Source organism: Taudactylus pleione, unplaced genomic scaffold (assembly GCF_031769625.1).
Source record: "Taudactylus pleione unplaced genomic scaffold, aTauple2 ptg001334l, whole genome shotgun sequence".
Taxonomy (NCBI): domain Eukaryota; kingdom Metazoa; phylum Chordata; class Amphibia; order Anura; family Myobatrachidae; genus Taudactylus; species Taudactylus pleione.
In genome coordinates this window covers 2,814,902-2,833,870 of record NW_028285734.1, presented here as the reverse complement: position 1 = coordinate 2,833,870, position 18,969 = coordinate 2,814,902, and the positions used below count along the sequence as shown (strand labels likewise).

General features: G+C 28.4%; 1 protein-coding gene across 4 annotated transcripts in view; it reads right to left on the bottom strand.

Annotated features, from left to right (window-relative positions):
- LOC148443099 (anoctamin-7-like) overlaps window positions 1–18,969 on the bottom strand; it is a 70,716-nt gene that overhangs the window by 10,785 nt on the left and 40,962 nt on the right. The window lies entirely within an intron of this gene.

Genomic DNA, 18,969 nt, shown 5'->3' with positions numbered 1-18,969 from the left:
TAGAGGAGTAGTATAGATAGATAATAGATCAGTAACACAGATAATAGAGGAGTAGTATAGATAGATAATAGATCAGTAACACAGATAATAGATGAGTAGTATAGATAGATAATAGATCAGTAACACAGATAATAGAGGAGTAGTATAGATAGATAATAGATCAGTAACACAGATAATAGAAGAGTAGTATAGATAGATAATAGATCAGTAACACAGATAATAGATGAGTAGTATAGATAGATAATAGATCAGTAACACAGATAATAGAGGAGTAGTATAGATAATAGATCAGTAACACAGATAAATAGATGAGTAGTATAGATAATAGATCAGTAACACAGATAATAGAGGAGTAGTATAGATAGATAATAGATCAGTAACACAGATAATAGATGAGTAGTATAGATAGATAATAGATCAGTAACACAGATAATAGATGAGTAGTATAGATAGATAATAGATCAGTAACACAGATAATAGATGAGTAGTATAGATAATAGATCAATAACACAGATAATAGATAAGTAGTATAGATAGATAATAGATCAGTAACACAGATAATAGAGGAGTAGTATAGATAATAGATCAGTAACACAGATAAATAGATGAGTAGTATAGATAATAGATCAGTAACACAGATAATAGAGGAGTAGTATAGATAGATAATAGATCAGTAACACAGATAATAGATGAGTAGTATAGATAGATAATAGATCAGTAACACAGATAATAGATGAGTAGTATAGATAGATAATAGATCAGTAACACAGATAATAGATGAGTAGTATAGATAATAGATCAATAACACAGATAATAGATAAGTAGTATCGATAGATAATAGATCAGTAACACAGATAATAGATGAGTAGTATAGATAGATAATAGATCAGTAACACAGATAAATAGATGAGTAGTATAGATAATAGATCAGTAACACAGATAATAGAGGAGTAGTATAGATAGATAATAGATCAATAACACAGATAATAGATGAGTAGTATAGATAGATAATAGATCAGTAACACAGATAATAGAGGAGTAGTATAGATAGATAATAGATCAATAACACAGATAATAGATGAGTAGTATAGATAGATAATAGATCAGTAACACAGATAATAGATGAGTAGTATAGATAGATAATAGATCAGTAACACAGATAATAGATGAGTAGTATAGATAGATAATAGATCAGTAACACAGATAATAGATGAGTAGTATAGATAGATAATAGATCAGTAACACAGATAATAGAGGAGTAGTATAGATAGATAATAGATCAGTAACACAGATAATAGAGGAGTAGTATAGATAATAGATCAGTAACACAGATAATAGAGGAGTAGTATAGATAATAGATCAATAACACAGATAATAGATGAGTAGTATAGATAGATAATAGATCAGTAACACAGATAATAGATGAGTAGTATAGATAGATAATAGATCAGTAACACAGATAATAGAGGAGTAGTATAGATAATAGATCAGTAACACAGATAATAGAGGAGTAGTATAGATAATAGATCAGTAACACAGATAATAGATGAGTAGTATAGATAGATAATAGATCAGTAACACAGATAATAGATGAGTAGTATAGATAGATAATAGATCAGTAACACAGATAATAGAGGAGTAGTATAGATAGATAATAGATCAGTAACACAGATAATAGATGAGTAGTATAGATAGATAATAGATCAGTAACACAGATAATAGAGGAGTAGTATAGATAGATAATAGATCAGTAACACAGATAATAGATTAGTATAGATAGATAATAGATCAGTAACACAGATAATAGATGAGTAGTATAGATAGATAATAGATCAGTAACACAGATAATAGATGAGTAGTATAGATAGATAATAGATCAGTAACACAGATAATAGATGAGTAGTATAGATAGATAATAGATCAGTAACACAGATAATAGATGAATAGTATAGATAGATAATAGATCAGTAACACAGATAATAGATGAATAGTATAGATAGATAATAGATCAGTAACACAGATAATAGATGAGTAGTATAGATAATAGATCAGTAACACAGATAATAGAGGAGTAGTATAGATAATAGATCAGTAACACAGATAATAGATGAGTAGTATAGATAATAGATCAGTAACACAGATAATAGAGGAGTAGTATAGATAGATAATAGATCAGTAACACAGATAATAGATGAGTAGTATAGATAGATAATAGATCAGTAACACAGATAATAGAGGAGTAGTATAGATAGATAATAGATCAGTAACACAGATAATAGATGAGTAGTATAGATAGATAATAGATCAATAACATAGATAATAGATGAGTAGTATAGATAGATAATAGATCAGTAACACAGATAATAGATGAGTAGTATAGATAGATAATAGATCAGTAACACAGATAATAGATGAGTAGTATAGATAGATAATAGATCAGTAACACAGATAATAGATGAATAGTATAGATAGATAATAGATCAGTAACACAGATAATAGATGAGTAGTATAGATAGATAATAGATCAGTAACACAGATAATAGATGAGTAGTATAGATAGATAATCAGTAGCACAGATAATAGATGAGTAGTATAGATAATAGATCAGTAACACAGATAATAGATTAGTAGTATAGATAGATAATAGATCAGTAACACAGATAATAGATGAGTAGTATAGATAATAGATCAGTAACACAGATAATAGATGAGTAGTATAGATAGATAATAGATCAGTAACACAGATAATAGAGGAGTAGTATAGATAGATAATAGATCAGTAACACAGATAATAGATGAGTAGTATAGATAGATAATAGATCAGTAACACAGATAATAGATGAGTAGTATAGATAATAGATCAGTAACACAGATAATAGAGGAGTAGTATAGATAGATAATAGATCAGTAACACAGATAATAGAGGAGTAGTATAGATAGATAATAGATCAGTAACACAGATAATAGAGGAGTAGTATAGATAGATAATATATCAGTAACACAGATAATAGATGAGTAGTATAGATAGATAATAGATCAGTAACACAGATAATAGAGGAGTAGTATAGATAGATAATAGATCAGTAACACAGATAATAGATGAGTAGTATAGATAGATAATAGATCAGTAACACAGATAATAGATGAGTAGTATAGATAGATAATAGATCAGTAACACAGATAATAGATGAGTAGTATAGATAGATAATCAGTAGCACAGATAATAGATGAGTAGTATAGATAATAGATCAGTAACACAGATAATAGATTAGTAGTATAGATAGATAATAGATCAGTAACACAGATAATAGATGAGTAGTATAGATAATAGATCAGTAACACAGATAATAGATGAGTAGTATAGATAGATAATAGATCAGTAACACAGATAATAGAGGAGTAGTATAGATAGATAATAGATCAGTAACACAGATAATAGATGAGTAGTATAGATAGATAATAGATCAGTAACACAGATAATAGATGAGTAGTATAGATAATAGATCAGTAACACAGATAATAGAGGAGTAGTATAGATAGATAATAGATCAGTAACACAGATAATAGAGGAGTAGTATAGATAGATAATAGATCAGTAACACAGATAATAGAGGAGTAGTATAGATAGATAATATATCAGTAACACAGATAATAGATGAGTAGTATAGATAGATAATAGATCAGTAACACAGATAATAGAGGAGTAGTATAGATAGATAATAGATCAGTAACACAGATAATAGATGAGTAGTATAGATAGATAATAGATCAGTAACACAGATAATAGATGAGTAGTATAGATAATAGATCAGTAACACAGATAAATAGATGAGTAGTATAGATAATAGATCAGTAACACAGATAATAGATGAGTAGTATAGATAGATAATAGATCAGTAACACAGATAATAGATGAGTAGTATAGATAGATAATAGATCAGTAACACAGATAATAGAGGAGTAGTATAGATAATAGATCAGTAACACAGATAATAGAGGAGTAGTATAGATAGATAATAGATCAGTAACACAGATAATAGATGAGTAGTATAGATAGATAATAGATCAGTAACACAGATAATAGAGGAGTAGTATAGATAATAGATCAGTAACACAGATAATAGATTAGTATAGATAGATAATAGATCAGTAACACAGATAATAGATGAATAGTATAGATAGATAATAGATCAGTAACACAGATAATAGATGAGTAGTATAGATAATAGATCAGTAACACAGATAATAGAGGAGTAGTATAGATAATAGATCAGTAACACAGATAATAGATGAGTAGTATAGATAGATAATAGATCAGTAACACAGATAATAGATGAGTAGTATAGATAGATAATAGATCAGTAACACAGATAATAGAGGAGTAGTATAGATAGATAATAGATCAGTAACACAGATAATAGATGAGTAGTATAGATAGATAATAGATCAGTAACACAGATAATAGAGGAGTAGTATAGATAGATAATAGATCAGTAACACAGATAATAGATGAGTAGTATAGATAGATAATAGATCAGTAACACAGATAATAGATGAGTAGTATAGATAGATAATAGATCAGTAACACAGATAATAGAGGAGTAGTATAGATAGATAATAGATCAGTAACACAGATAATAGATGAGTAGTATAGATAGATAATAGATCAATAACAGATAATAGATGAGTAGTATAGATAGATAATAGATCAGTAACACAGATAATAGATGAGTAGTATAGATAGATAATAGGGTCAGTAACACAGATAATAGATGAGTAGTATAGATAGATAATAGATCAGTAACACAGATAATAGATGAGTAGTATAGATAATAGATCAGTAACACAGATAATAGATGAATAGTATAGATAGATAATAGATCAGTAACACAGATAAATAGATGAGTAGTATAGATAGATAATAGATCAGTAACACAGATAATAGATGAGTAGTATAGATAGATAATAGATCAGTAACACAGATAAATAGATGAGTAGTATAGATAATAGATCAGTAACACAGATAATAGATGAGTAGTATAGATAATAGATCAGTAACACAGATAATAGATGAGTAGTATAGATAGATAATAGATCAGTAACACAGATAATAGATGAATAGTATAGATAGATAATAGATCAGTAACACAGATAATAGAGGAGTAGTATAGATAGATAATAGATCAGTAACACAGATAATAGATGAGTAGTATAGATAGATAATAGATCAGTAACACAGATAATAGATGAGTAGTATAGATAGATAATAGATCAGTAACACAGATAATAGATGAGTAGTATAGATAATAGATCAGTAACACAGATAAATAGATGAGTAGTATAGATAGATAATAGATCAATAACACAGATAATAGATGAGTAGTATAGATAGATAATAGATCAGTAACACAGATAATAGATGAGTAGTATAGATAATAGATCAGTAACACAGATAATAGATGAGTAGTATAGATAATAGATCAGTAACACAGATAATAGATGAATAGTATAGATAGATAATAGATCAATAACACAGATAATAGAGGAGTAGTATAGATAATAGATCAGTAACACAGATAATAGATGAGTAGTATAGATAATAGATCAGTAACACAGATAATAGATGAGTAGTATAGATAATAGATCAGTAACACAGATAATAGATAAGTAGTATAGATAGATAATAGATCAGTAACACAGATAATAGATGAGTAGTATAGATAGATAATAGATCAGTAACACAGATAAATAGATGAGTAGTATAGATAATAGATCAGTAACACAGATAATAGATGAGTAGTATAGATAATAGATCAGTAACACAGATAATATATGAGTAGTATAGATAGATAATAGATCAGTAACACAGATAATAGATGAGTAGTATAGATAATAGATCAGTAACACAGATAATAGATGAGTAGTATAGATAGATAATAGATCAGTAACACAGATAATAGAGGAGTAGTATAGATAGATAATAGATCAGTAACACAGATAATAGATGAGTAGTATAGATAGATAATAGATCAGTAACACAGATAATAGATGAGTAGTATAGATAATAGATCAGTAACACAGATAATAGATGAATAGTATAGATAGATAATAGATCAGTAACACAGATAATAGATGAGTAGTATAGATAATAGATCAGTAACACAGATAATAGATGAGTAGTATAGATAGATAATAGATCAGTAACACAGATAATAGATTAGTATAGATAGATAATAGATCAATAACATAGATAATAGATGAGTAGTATAGATAGATAATAGATCAGTAACACAGATAATAGATGAGTAGTATAGATAGATAATAGATCAGTAACACAGATAATAGATAAGTAGTATAGATAGATAATAGATCAGTAACACAGATAATAGATGAGTAGTATAGCTGGATAATAGATCAGTAACACAGATAATAGATGAGTAGTATAGATAGATAATAGATCAGTAACACAGATAATAGATGAGTAGTATAGATAGATAATAGATCAGTAACACAGATAATAGATGAGTAGTATAGATAGATAATAGATCAGTAACACAGATAATAGATGAGTAGTATAGATAGATAATAGATCAGTAACACAGAATAGATGAGTAGTATAGATAATAGATCAGTAACACAGATAATAGATGAGTAGTATAGATAGATAATAGATCAATAACAGATAATAGATGAGTAGTATAGATAGATAATAGAACAGTAAGACAGATAATAGATGAGTAGTATAGATAGATAATAGATCAGCAACACAGATAATAGAGGAGTAGTATAGATAGATAATAGAGGAGTAACACAGATAATAGATGGGTAGTATAGATAGATAATAGATTAGTAACACAGATAATAGATGAGTAGTATAGATAGATAATAGATCATTAACAGATAATAGATGAGTAGTATAGATAATAGATCAGTAACACAGATAATAGATGAGTAGTATAGATAGATAATAGATCAATAACAGATAATAGATGAGTAGTATAGATAGATAATAGATCAGTAACACAGATAATAGATGAGTAGTATAGATGGATAATAGATCAATAACACTGATAATAGAGGAGTAGTATAGATAGATAATAGATCAATAACACAGATAATAGAGGAGTAGTATAGATAGATAATAGATCAGTAACACAGATAATAGATGAGTAGTATAGATGGATAATAGATCAATAACACTGATAATAGATGAGTAGTATAGATAGATAATAGATTAGTAACACAGATAATAGATGAATAGTATAGATAGATAATAGATCAATAACACAGATAATAGATGAGTAGTATAGATAGATAATAGATCAGTAACACAGATAATAGATAAGTAGTATCGATAGATAATAGATCAGCAACACAGATAATATATGAGTAGTATAGATAGATAATAGATCAGTAACACAGATAATAGATGAGTAGTATAGATAGATAATAGATCAGTAACACAGATAATAGATGAGTAGTATAGATAATAGATCAGTAACACAGATAATAGAGGAGTAGTATAGATAGATAATAGATCAGTAACACAGATAATAGATGAGTAGTATAGATAATAGATCAGTAACACAGATAAATAGATGAGTAGTATAGATAGATAATAGATCAATAACAGATAATAGATGAGTAGTATAGATAGATAATAGAACAGTAAGACAGATAATAGATGAGTAGTATAGATAGATAATAGATCAGCAACACAGATAAATAGATGAGTAGTATAGATAGATAATAGATCAATAACAGATAATAGATGAGTAGTATAGATAGATAATAGAACAGTAACACAGATAATAGAGGAGTAGTATAGATAGATAATAGAGGAGTAACACAGATAATAGATGAGTAGTATAGATAGATAATAGATCATTAACAGATAATAGATGAGTAGTATAGATAGATAATAGATCAATAACAGATAATAGATGAGTAGTATAGATAGATAATAGATCAGTAACACAGATAATAGATGAGTAGTATAGATGGATAATAGATCAATAACACTGATAATAGAGGAGTAGTATAGATAGATAATAGATCAATAACACAGATAATAGAGGAGTAGTATAGATAGATAATAGATCAGTAACACAGATAATAGATGAGTAGTATAGATAATAGATCAGTAACACAGATAATAGATGAGTAGTATAGATAGATAATAGATCAATAACAGATAATAGATGAGTAGTATAGATAGATAATAGATCAGTAACACAGATAATAGATGAGTAGTATAGATGGATAATAGATCAATAACACTGATAATAGAGGAGTAGTATAGATAGATAATAGATCAATAACACAGATAATAGAGGAGTAGTATAGATAGATAATAGATCAGTAACACAGATAATAGATGAGTAGTATAGATAATAGATCAGTAAGACAGATAATAGATGAGTAGTATAGATAGATAATAGATCAGTAACACTGATAATAGATGAGTAGTATAGATAGATAATAGATTAGTAACACAGTTAATAGATGAATAGTATAGATAGATAATAGATCAATAACACAGATAAATAGATGAGTAGTATAGATAGATAATAGATCAATAACAGATAATAGATGAGTAGTATAGATAATAGATCAGTAACACAGATAATAGATGAGTAGTATAGATAATAGATCAATAACAGATAATAGATGAGTAATATAGATAGATAATAGATCAATAACAGATAATAGATGAGTAGTATAGATAATAGATCAGTAACACAGATAATAGATGAGTAGTATAGATAGATAATAGATCAATAACAGATAATAGATGAGTAGTATAGATAGATAATAGATCAGTAACACAGATAATAGATGAGTAGTATAGATGGATAATAGATCAATAACACTGATAATAGATGAGTAGTATAGATAGATAATAGATCAATAACACAGATAATAGATGAGTAGTATAGATAGATAATAGATCAGTAACACAGATAATAGATGAGTAGTATAGATAGATAATAGATCAGTAACACAGATAATAGATGAGTAGTATAGATAGATAATAGATCAGTAACACAGATAATAGATAAGTAGTATCGATAGATAATAGATCAGCAACACAGATAATATATGAGTAGTATAGATAGATAATAGATCAGTAACACAGATAATAGATGAGTAGTATAGATAGATAATAGATCAGTAACACAGATAATAGATGAGTAGTATAGATAATAGATCAGTAACACAGATAATAGAGGAGTAGTATAGATAGATAATAGATCAGTAACACAGATAATAGATGAGTAGTATAGATAATAGATCAGTAACACAGATAAATAGATGAGTAGTATAGATAGATAATAGATCAATAACAGATAATAGATGAGTAGTATAGATAGATAATAGAACAGTAAGACAGATAATAGATGAGTAGTATAGATAGATAATAGATCAGCAACACAGATAAATAGATGAGTAGTATAGATAGATAATAGATCAATAACAGATAATAGAGGAGTAGTATAGATAGATAATAGAGGAGTAACACAGATAATAGATGGGTAGTATAGATAGATAATAGATTAGTAACACAGATAATAGATGAGTAGTATAGATAGATAATAGATCATTAACAGATAATAGATGAGTAGTATAGATAGATAATAGATCAATAACAGATAATAGATGAGTAGTATAGATAGATAATAGATCAGTAACACAGATAATAGATGAGTAGTATAGATGGATAATAGATCAATAACACTGATAATAGAGGAGTAGTATAGATAGATAATAGATCAATAACACAGATAATAGAGGAGTAGTATAGATAGATAATAGATCAGTAACACAGATAATAGATGAGTAGTATAGATGGATAATAGATCAATAACACTGATAATAGATGAGTAGTATAGATAGATAATAGATCAATAACACAGATCATAGAGGAGTAGTATAGATAGATAATAGATCAGTAACACAGATAATAGATGAGTAGTATAGATAATAGATCAGTAACACAGATAATAGATGAGTAGTATAGATAGATAATAGATCAATAACAGATAATAGATGAGTAGTATAGATAGATAATAGATCAGTAACACAGATAATAGATGAGTAGTATAGATGGATAATAGATCAATAACACAGATAATAGAGGAGTAGTATAGATAGATAATAGATCAATAACACAGATAATAGAGGAGTAGTATAGATAGATAATAGATCAGTAACACAGATAATAGATGAGTAGTATAGATAGATAATAGATCAGTAACACTGATAATAGATGAGTAGTATAGATAGATAATAGATTAGTAACACAGATAATAGATGAATAGTATAGATAGATAATAGATCAATAACACAGATAAATAGATGAGTAGTATAGATAGATAATAGATCAATAACAGATAATAGATGAGTAGTATAGATAATAGATCAGTAACACAGATAATAGATTAGTATAGATAGATAATAGATCAGTAACACAGATAATAGATGAATAGTATAGATAGATAATAGATCAGTAACACAGATAATAGATGAGTAGTATAGATAATAGATCAGTAACACAGATAATAGAGGAGTAGTATAGATAATAGATCAGTAACACAGATAATAGATGAGTAGTATAGATAGATAATAGATCAGTAACACAGATAATAGATGAGTAGTATAGATAGATAATAGATCAGTAACACAGATAATAGAGGAGTAGTATAGATAGATAATAGATCAGTAACACAGATAATAGATGAGTAGTATAGATAGATAATAGATCAGTAACACAGATAATAGAGGAGTAGTATAGATAGATAATAGATCAGTAACACAGATAATAGATGAGTAGTATAGATAGATAATAGATCAGTAACACAGATAATAGATGAGTAGTATAGATAGATAATAGATCAGTAACACAGATAATAGAGGAGTAGTATAGATAGATAATAGATCAGTAACACAGATAATAGATGAGTAGTATAGATAGATAATAGATCAATAACAGATAATAGATGAGTAGTATAGATAGATAATAGATCAGTAACACAGATAATAGATGAGTAGTATAGATAGATAATAGGGTCAGTAACACAGATAATAGATGAGTAGTATAGATAGATAATAGATCAGTAACACAGATAATAGATGAGTAGTATAGATAATAGATCAGTAACACAGATAATAGATGAATAGTATAGATAGATAATAGATCAGTAACACAGATAAATAGATGAGTAGTATAGATAGATAATAGATCAGTAACACAGATAATAGATGAGTAGTATAGATAGATAATAGATCAGTAACACAGATAAATAGATGAGTAGTATAGATAATAGATCAGTAACACAGATAATAGATGAGTAGTATAGATAATAGATCAGTAACACAGATAATAGATGAGTAGTATAGATAGATAATAGATCAGTAACACAGATAATAGATGAGTAGTATAGATAGATAATAGATCAGTAACACAGATAATAGATGAGTAGTATAGATAGATAATAGATCAGTAACACAGATAATAGATGAGTAGTATAGATAATAGATCAGTAACACAGATAAATAGATGAGTAGTATAGATAGATAATAGATCAATAACACAGATAATAGATGAGTAGTATAGATAGATAATAGATCAGTAACACAGATAATAGATGAGTAGTATAGATAATAGATCAGTAACACAGATAATAGATGAGTAGTATAGATAATAGATCAGTAACACAGATAATAGATGAATAGTATAGATAGATAATAGATCAATAACACAGATAATAGAGGAGTAGTATAGATAATAGATCAGTAACACAGATAATAGATGAGTAGTATAGATAATAGATCAGTAACACAGATAATAGATGAGTAGTATAGATAATAGATCAGTAACACAAATAATACATAAGTAGTATAGATAGATAATAGATCAGTAACACAGATAATAGATGAGTAGTATAGATAGATAATAGATCAGTAACACAGATAAATAGATGAGTAGTATAGATAATAGATCAGTAACACAGATAATAGATGAGTAGTATAGATAATAGATCAGTAACACAGATAATATATGAGTAGTATAGATAGATAATAGATCAGTAACACAGATAATAGATGAGTAGTATAGATAATAGATCAGTAACACAGATAATAGATGAGTAGTATAGATAGATAATAGATCAGTAACACAGATAATAGAGGAGTAGTATAGATAGATAATAGATCAGTAACACAGATAATAGATGAGTAGTATAGATAGATAATAGATCAGTAACACAGATAATAGATGAGTAGTATAGATAATAGATCAGTAACACAGATAATAGATGAATAGTATAGATAGATAATAGATCAGTAACACAGATAATAGATGAGTAGTATAGATAATAGATCAGTAACACAGATAATAGATGAGTAGTATAGATAGATAATAGATCAGTAACACAGATAATAGATTAGTATAGATAGATAATAGATCAATAACATAGATAATAGATGAGTAGTATAGATAGATAATAGATCAGTAACACAGATAATAGATGAGTAGTATAGATAGATAATAGATCAGTAACACAGATAATAGATAAGTAGTATAGATAGATAATAGATCAGTAACACAGATAATAGATGAGTAGTATAGCTGGATAATAGATCAGTAACACAGATAATAGATGAGTAGTATAGATAGATAATAGATCAGTAACACAGATAATAGATGAGTAGTATAGATAGATAATAGATCAGTAACACAGATAATAGATGAGTAGTATAGATAGATAATAGATCAGTAACACAGATAATAGATGAGTAGTATAGATAGATAATAGATCAGTAACACAGATAATAGATGAGTAGTATAGATAATAGATCAGTAACACAGATAATAGATGAGTAGTATAGATAGATAATAGATCAATAACAGATAATAGATGAGTAGTATAGATAGATAATAGAACAGTAAGACAGATAATAGATGAGTAGTATAGATAGATAATAGATCAGCAACACAGATAATAGAGGAGTAGTATAGATAGATAATAGAGGAGTAACACAGATAATAGATGGGTAGTATAGATAGATAATAGATTAGTAACACAGATAATAGATGAGTAGTATAGATAGATAATAGATCATTAACAGATAATAGATGAGTAGTATAGATAATAGATCAGTAACACAGATAATAGATGAGTAGTATAGATAGATAATAGATCAATAACAGATAATAGATGAGTAGTATAGATAGATAATAGATCAGTAACACAGATAATAGATGAGTAGTATAGATGGATAATAGATCAATAACACTGATAATAGAGGAGTAGTATAGATAGATAATAGATCAATAACACAGATAATAGAGGAGTAGTATAGATAGATAATAGATCAGTAACACAGATAATAGATGAGTAGTATAGATGGATAATAGATCAATAACACTGATAATAGATGAGTAGTATAGATAGATAATAGATTAGTAACACAGATAATAGATGAATAGTATAGATAGATAATAGATCAATAACACAGATAATAGATGAGTAGTATAGATAGATAATAGATCAGTAACACAGATAATAGATAAGTAGTATCGATAGATAATAGATCAGCAACACAGATAATATATGAGTAGTATAGATAGATAATAGATCAGTAACACAGATAATAGATGAGTAGTATAGATAGATAATAGATCAGTAACACAGATAATAGATGAGTAGTATAGATAATAGATCAATAACAGATAATAGATGAGTAGTATAGATAGATAATAGATCAATAACAGATAATAGATGAGTAGTATAGATAGATAATAGATCAGTAACACAGATAATAGATGAGTAGTATAGATGGATAATAGATCAATAACACTGATAATAGAGGAGTAGTATAGATAGATAATAGATCAATAACACAGATAATAGAGGAGTAGTATAGATAGATAATAGATCAGTAACACAGATAATAGATGAGTAGTATAGATAATAGATCAGTAACACAGATAATAGATGAGTAGTATAGATAGATAATAGATCAGTAACACTGATAATAGATGAGTAGTATAGATAGATAATAGATTAGTAACACAGATAATAGATGAATAGTATAGATAGATAATAGATCAATAACACAGATAATAGATGAGTAGTATAGATAGATAATAGATCAATAACAGATAATAGATGAGTAGTATAGATAATAGATCAGTAACACAGATAATAGATGAGTAGTATAGATAATAGATCAATAACAGATAATAGAGGAGTAGTATAGATAGATAATAGATCAGTAACACAGATAATAGATGAGTAGTATAGATAATAGATCAGTAACACAGATAAATAGATGAGTAGTATAGATAGATAATAGATCAATAACAGATAATAGATGAGTAGTATAGATAGATAATAGAACAGTAAGACAGATAATAGATGAGTAGTATAGATAGATAATAGATCAGCAACACAGATAAATAGATGAGTAGTATAGATAGATAATAGATCAATAACAGATAATAGATGAGTAGTATAGATAGATAATAGAACAGTAACACAGATAATAGAGGAGTAGTATAGATAGATAATAGAGGAGTAACACAGATAATAGATGAGTAGTATAGATAGATAATAGATCATTAACAGATAATAGATGAGTAGTATAGATAGATAATAGATCAATAACAGATAATAGATGAGTAGTATAGATAGATAATAGATCAGTAACACAGATAATAGATGAGTAGTATAGATGGATAATAGATCAATAACACTGATAATAGAGGAGTAGTATAGATAGATAATAGATCAATAACACAGATAATAGAGGAGTAGTATAGATAGATAATAGATCAGTAACACAGATAATAGATGAGTAGTATAGATAATAGATCAGTAACACAGATAATAGATGAGTAGTATAGATAGATAATAGATCAATAACAGATAATAGATGAGTAGTATAGATAGATAATAGATCAGTAACACAGATAATAGATGAGTAGTATAGATGGATAATAGATCAATAACACTGATAATAGAGGAGTAGTATAGATAGATAATAGATCAATAACACAGATAATAGAGGAGTAGTATAGATAGATAATAGATCAGTAACACAGATAATAGATGAGTAGTATAGATAATAGATCAGTAACACAGATAATAGATGAGTAGTATAGATAGATAATAGATCAGTAACACTGATAATAGATGAGTAGTATAGATAGATAATAGATTAGTAACACAGATAATAGATGAATAGTATAGATAGATAATAGATCAATAACACAGATAATAGATGAGTAGTATAGATAGATAATAGATCAATAACAGATAATAGATGAGTAGTATAGATAATAGATCAGTAACACAGATAATAGATGAGTAGTATAGATAATAGATCAATAACAGATAATAGATGAGTAGTATAGATAGATAATAGATCAATAACAGATAATAGATGAGTAGTATAGATAATAGATCAGTAACACAGATAATAGATGAGTAGTATAGATAGATAATAGATCAATAACAGATAATAGATGAGTAGTATAGATAGATAATAGATCAGTAACACAGATAATAGATGAGTAGTATAGATGGATAATAGATCAATAACACTGATAATAGAGGAGTAGTATAGATAGATAATAGATCAATAACACAGATAATAGAGGAGTAGTATAGATAGATAATAGATCAGTAACACAGATAATAGATGAGTAGTATAGATGGATAATAGATCAATAACACTGATAATAGATGAGTAGTATAGATAGATAATAGATCAATAACACAGATAATAGATGAGTAGTATAGATAGATAATAGATCAGTAACACAGATAATAGATGAGTAGTATAGATAGATAATAGATCAGTAACACAGATAATAGATGAGTAGTATAGATAGATAATAGATCAGTAACACAGATAATAGATAAGTAGTATCGATAGATAATAGATCAGCAACACAGATAATATATGAGTAGTATAGATAGATAATAGATCAGTAACACAGATAATAGATGAGTAGTATAGATAGATAATAGATCAGTAACACAGATAATAAATGAGTAGTATAGATAATAGATCAGTAACACAGATAATAGAGGAGTAGTATAGATAGATAATAGATTAGTAACACAGATAATAGATGAGTAGTATAGATAATAGATCAGTAACACAGATAAATAGATGAGTAGTATAGATAGATAATAGATCAATAACAGATAATAGATGAGTAGTATAGATAGATAATAGAACAGTAAGACAGATAATAGATGAGTAGTATAGATAGATAATAGATCAGCAACACAGATAAATAGATGAGTAGTATAGATAGATAATAGATCAATAACAGATAATAGATGAGTAGTATAGATAGATAATAGAACAGTAACACAGATAATAGAGGAGTAGTATAGATAGATAATAGAGGAGTAACACAGATAATAGATGGGTAGTATAGATAGATAATAGATTAGTAACACAGATAATAGATGAGTAGTATAGATAGATAATAGATCATTAACAGATAATAGATGAGTAGTATAGATAGATAATAGATCAATAACAGATAATAGATGAGTAGTATAGATAGATAATAGATCAGTAACACAGATAATAGATGAGTAGTATAGATGGATAATAGATCAATAACACTGATAATAGATGAGTAGTATAGATAGATAATAGATCAATAACACAGATAATAGAGGAGTAGTATAGATAGATAATAGATCAGTAACACAGATAATAGATGAGTAGTATAGATAATAGATCAGTAACACAGATAATAGATGAGTAGTATAGATAGATAATAGATCAATAACAGATAATAGATGAGTAGTATAGATAGATAATAGATCAGTAACACAGATAATAGATGAGTAGTATAGATGGATAATAGATCAATAACACAGATAATAGAGGAGTAGTATAGATAGATAATAGATCAATAACACAGATAATAGAGGAGTAGTATAGATAGATAATAGATCAGTAACACAGATAATAGATGAGTAGTATAGATAGATAATAGATCAGTAACACTGATAATAGATGAGTAGTATAGATAGATAATAGATTAGTAACACAGATAATAGATGAATAGTATAGATAGATAATAGATCAATAACACAGATAAATAGATGAGTAGTATAGATAGATAATAGATCAATAACAGATAATAGATGAGTAGTATAGATAATAGATCAGTAACACAGATAATAGATGAGTAGTATAGATAGATAATAGATCAATAACAGATAATAGATGAGTAGTATAGATAGATAATAGATCAATAACAGATAATAGATGAGTAGTATAGATAATAGATCAGTAACACAGATAATAGATGAGTAGTATAGATAGATAATAGATCAGTAACACAGATAATAGATGAGTAGTATAGATAGATAATAGATCAATAACAGATAATAGATGAGTAGTATAGATAGATAATAGAACAGAAAGACAGATAATAGATGAGTAGTATAGATAGATAATAGATCAGTAACACAGATAATAGATGAATAGTATAGATAATAGATCAGTAACACAGATAATAGATAAGTAGTCTAGATAGATAATAGATCAATAACAGATAACAAATCAATAGTGTAATAGTACAAAATAACATAATCAACATCATGTTCTCCTCGTTTTCTATCAGCAGCTTCTAAAAGTCATTATCAGTAATTAGTTACCATTTAATTCACTTATTCTGCCCACCATAGTATACAGCAGTGGTTGCCAACCCTAATTGAGGTGTGAGCTACTTTAGTAAAATGAAACCTCCTGAAGAGCTACTACAATTGTAGGAAAAAAAATCTGGCTAATAACCGAGCAATTGAAGGTCATTTAAGGAAAATTAAAAAAAAAAAAATGTTTTATAGAAAACAACAATGCATTTAATTATTACAGTGATATCGTTGTAGTTTGTAAATAACATTTAAGCAGAGGCACATTTCACTGCTAATTACCGGCTCCAAGGAGGTACGTGCAGTAGAGGAGCAAAAGATTTATAGGCAGGGCTGCTGTGTGATTTTCCGGCAGGGCTGGGCAGGAGTCACTCGCTCCGCCATAGTGTAGACGACGTGGGTGGAACCACGGGGAAGCACATCAGGTGATTGCTGTAGAGGCTGCCGCAATCACCTGACGTGCCTCCCTGTGGATTCACCCATGGCGTCGACACCCACGGGGGAGCACGCGCCAGAGGCCACTTCCTCCTAGTTTACTCGGCAGTACTACAGGTAGGTGAGCTACCAAAATTAAGACTCCGAGCTACCGGTAGCTCTCGAGCTACAGGATGGAGGCCACCGGTATACACTATTCATGATACTTATACCCTGGAATACACATAGGGCCTGAATCAGAGATGGACGCAATGGCGAATACACACACAAATCAAGCGATTATTTACCACCGTTCAAGCTTATAAGTCGCACTGCACACGCGCAGCGATTGCACTGCAATTACGGACGCACAGAGGAATCCATCGCAAAGTGAGTGACAAGTTGTCAGCCTTTGGGGGAGGTAACGAGGAGTGGTCAGAAAAACGGAGGCGTGTCTGACGGTTTAAACGCCGTTACACGGGCGTGCATAAATTATCCCTCTGTGTGTCAGGAGAGCTGCCCAAGTCTGCGCAAGGACAGACCTGGCACAAGGGCAAGATGGCCGCTCCATGTGCGTCCATGTTACCGATATTTGCGCAGTTAAGCGACTTCGTACACATATGAGAAAGCAGCAGTGGGCGTCTTTATGCCAGCTATACTTTGGCAGGCATTAGCATATTTTCGCAGCTGCGTTCCGTGCAAAATCGTAGCTGCGATCGCTTTAGCGTCCATCTCTGATCAGGCCCATAGCTGAATATAAAGCAATATGACCACGGCAGCCAATAACTTCACATTTATGCATAGAGAACAGTGGGGTCCAGAATCCATTCATCCAGATTCCACTATATGTTACGCTGCCGCT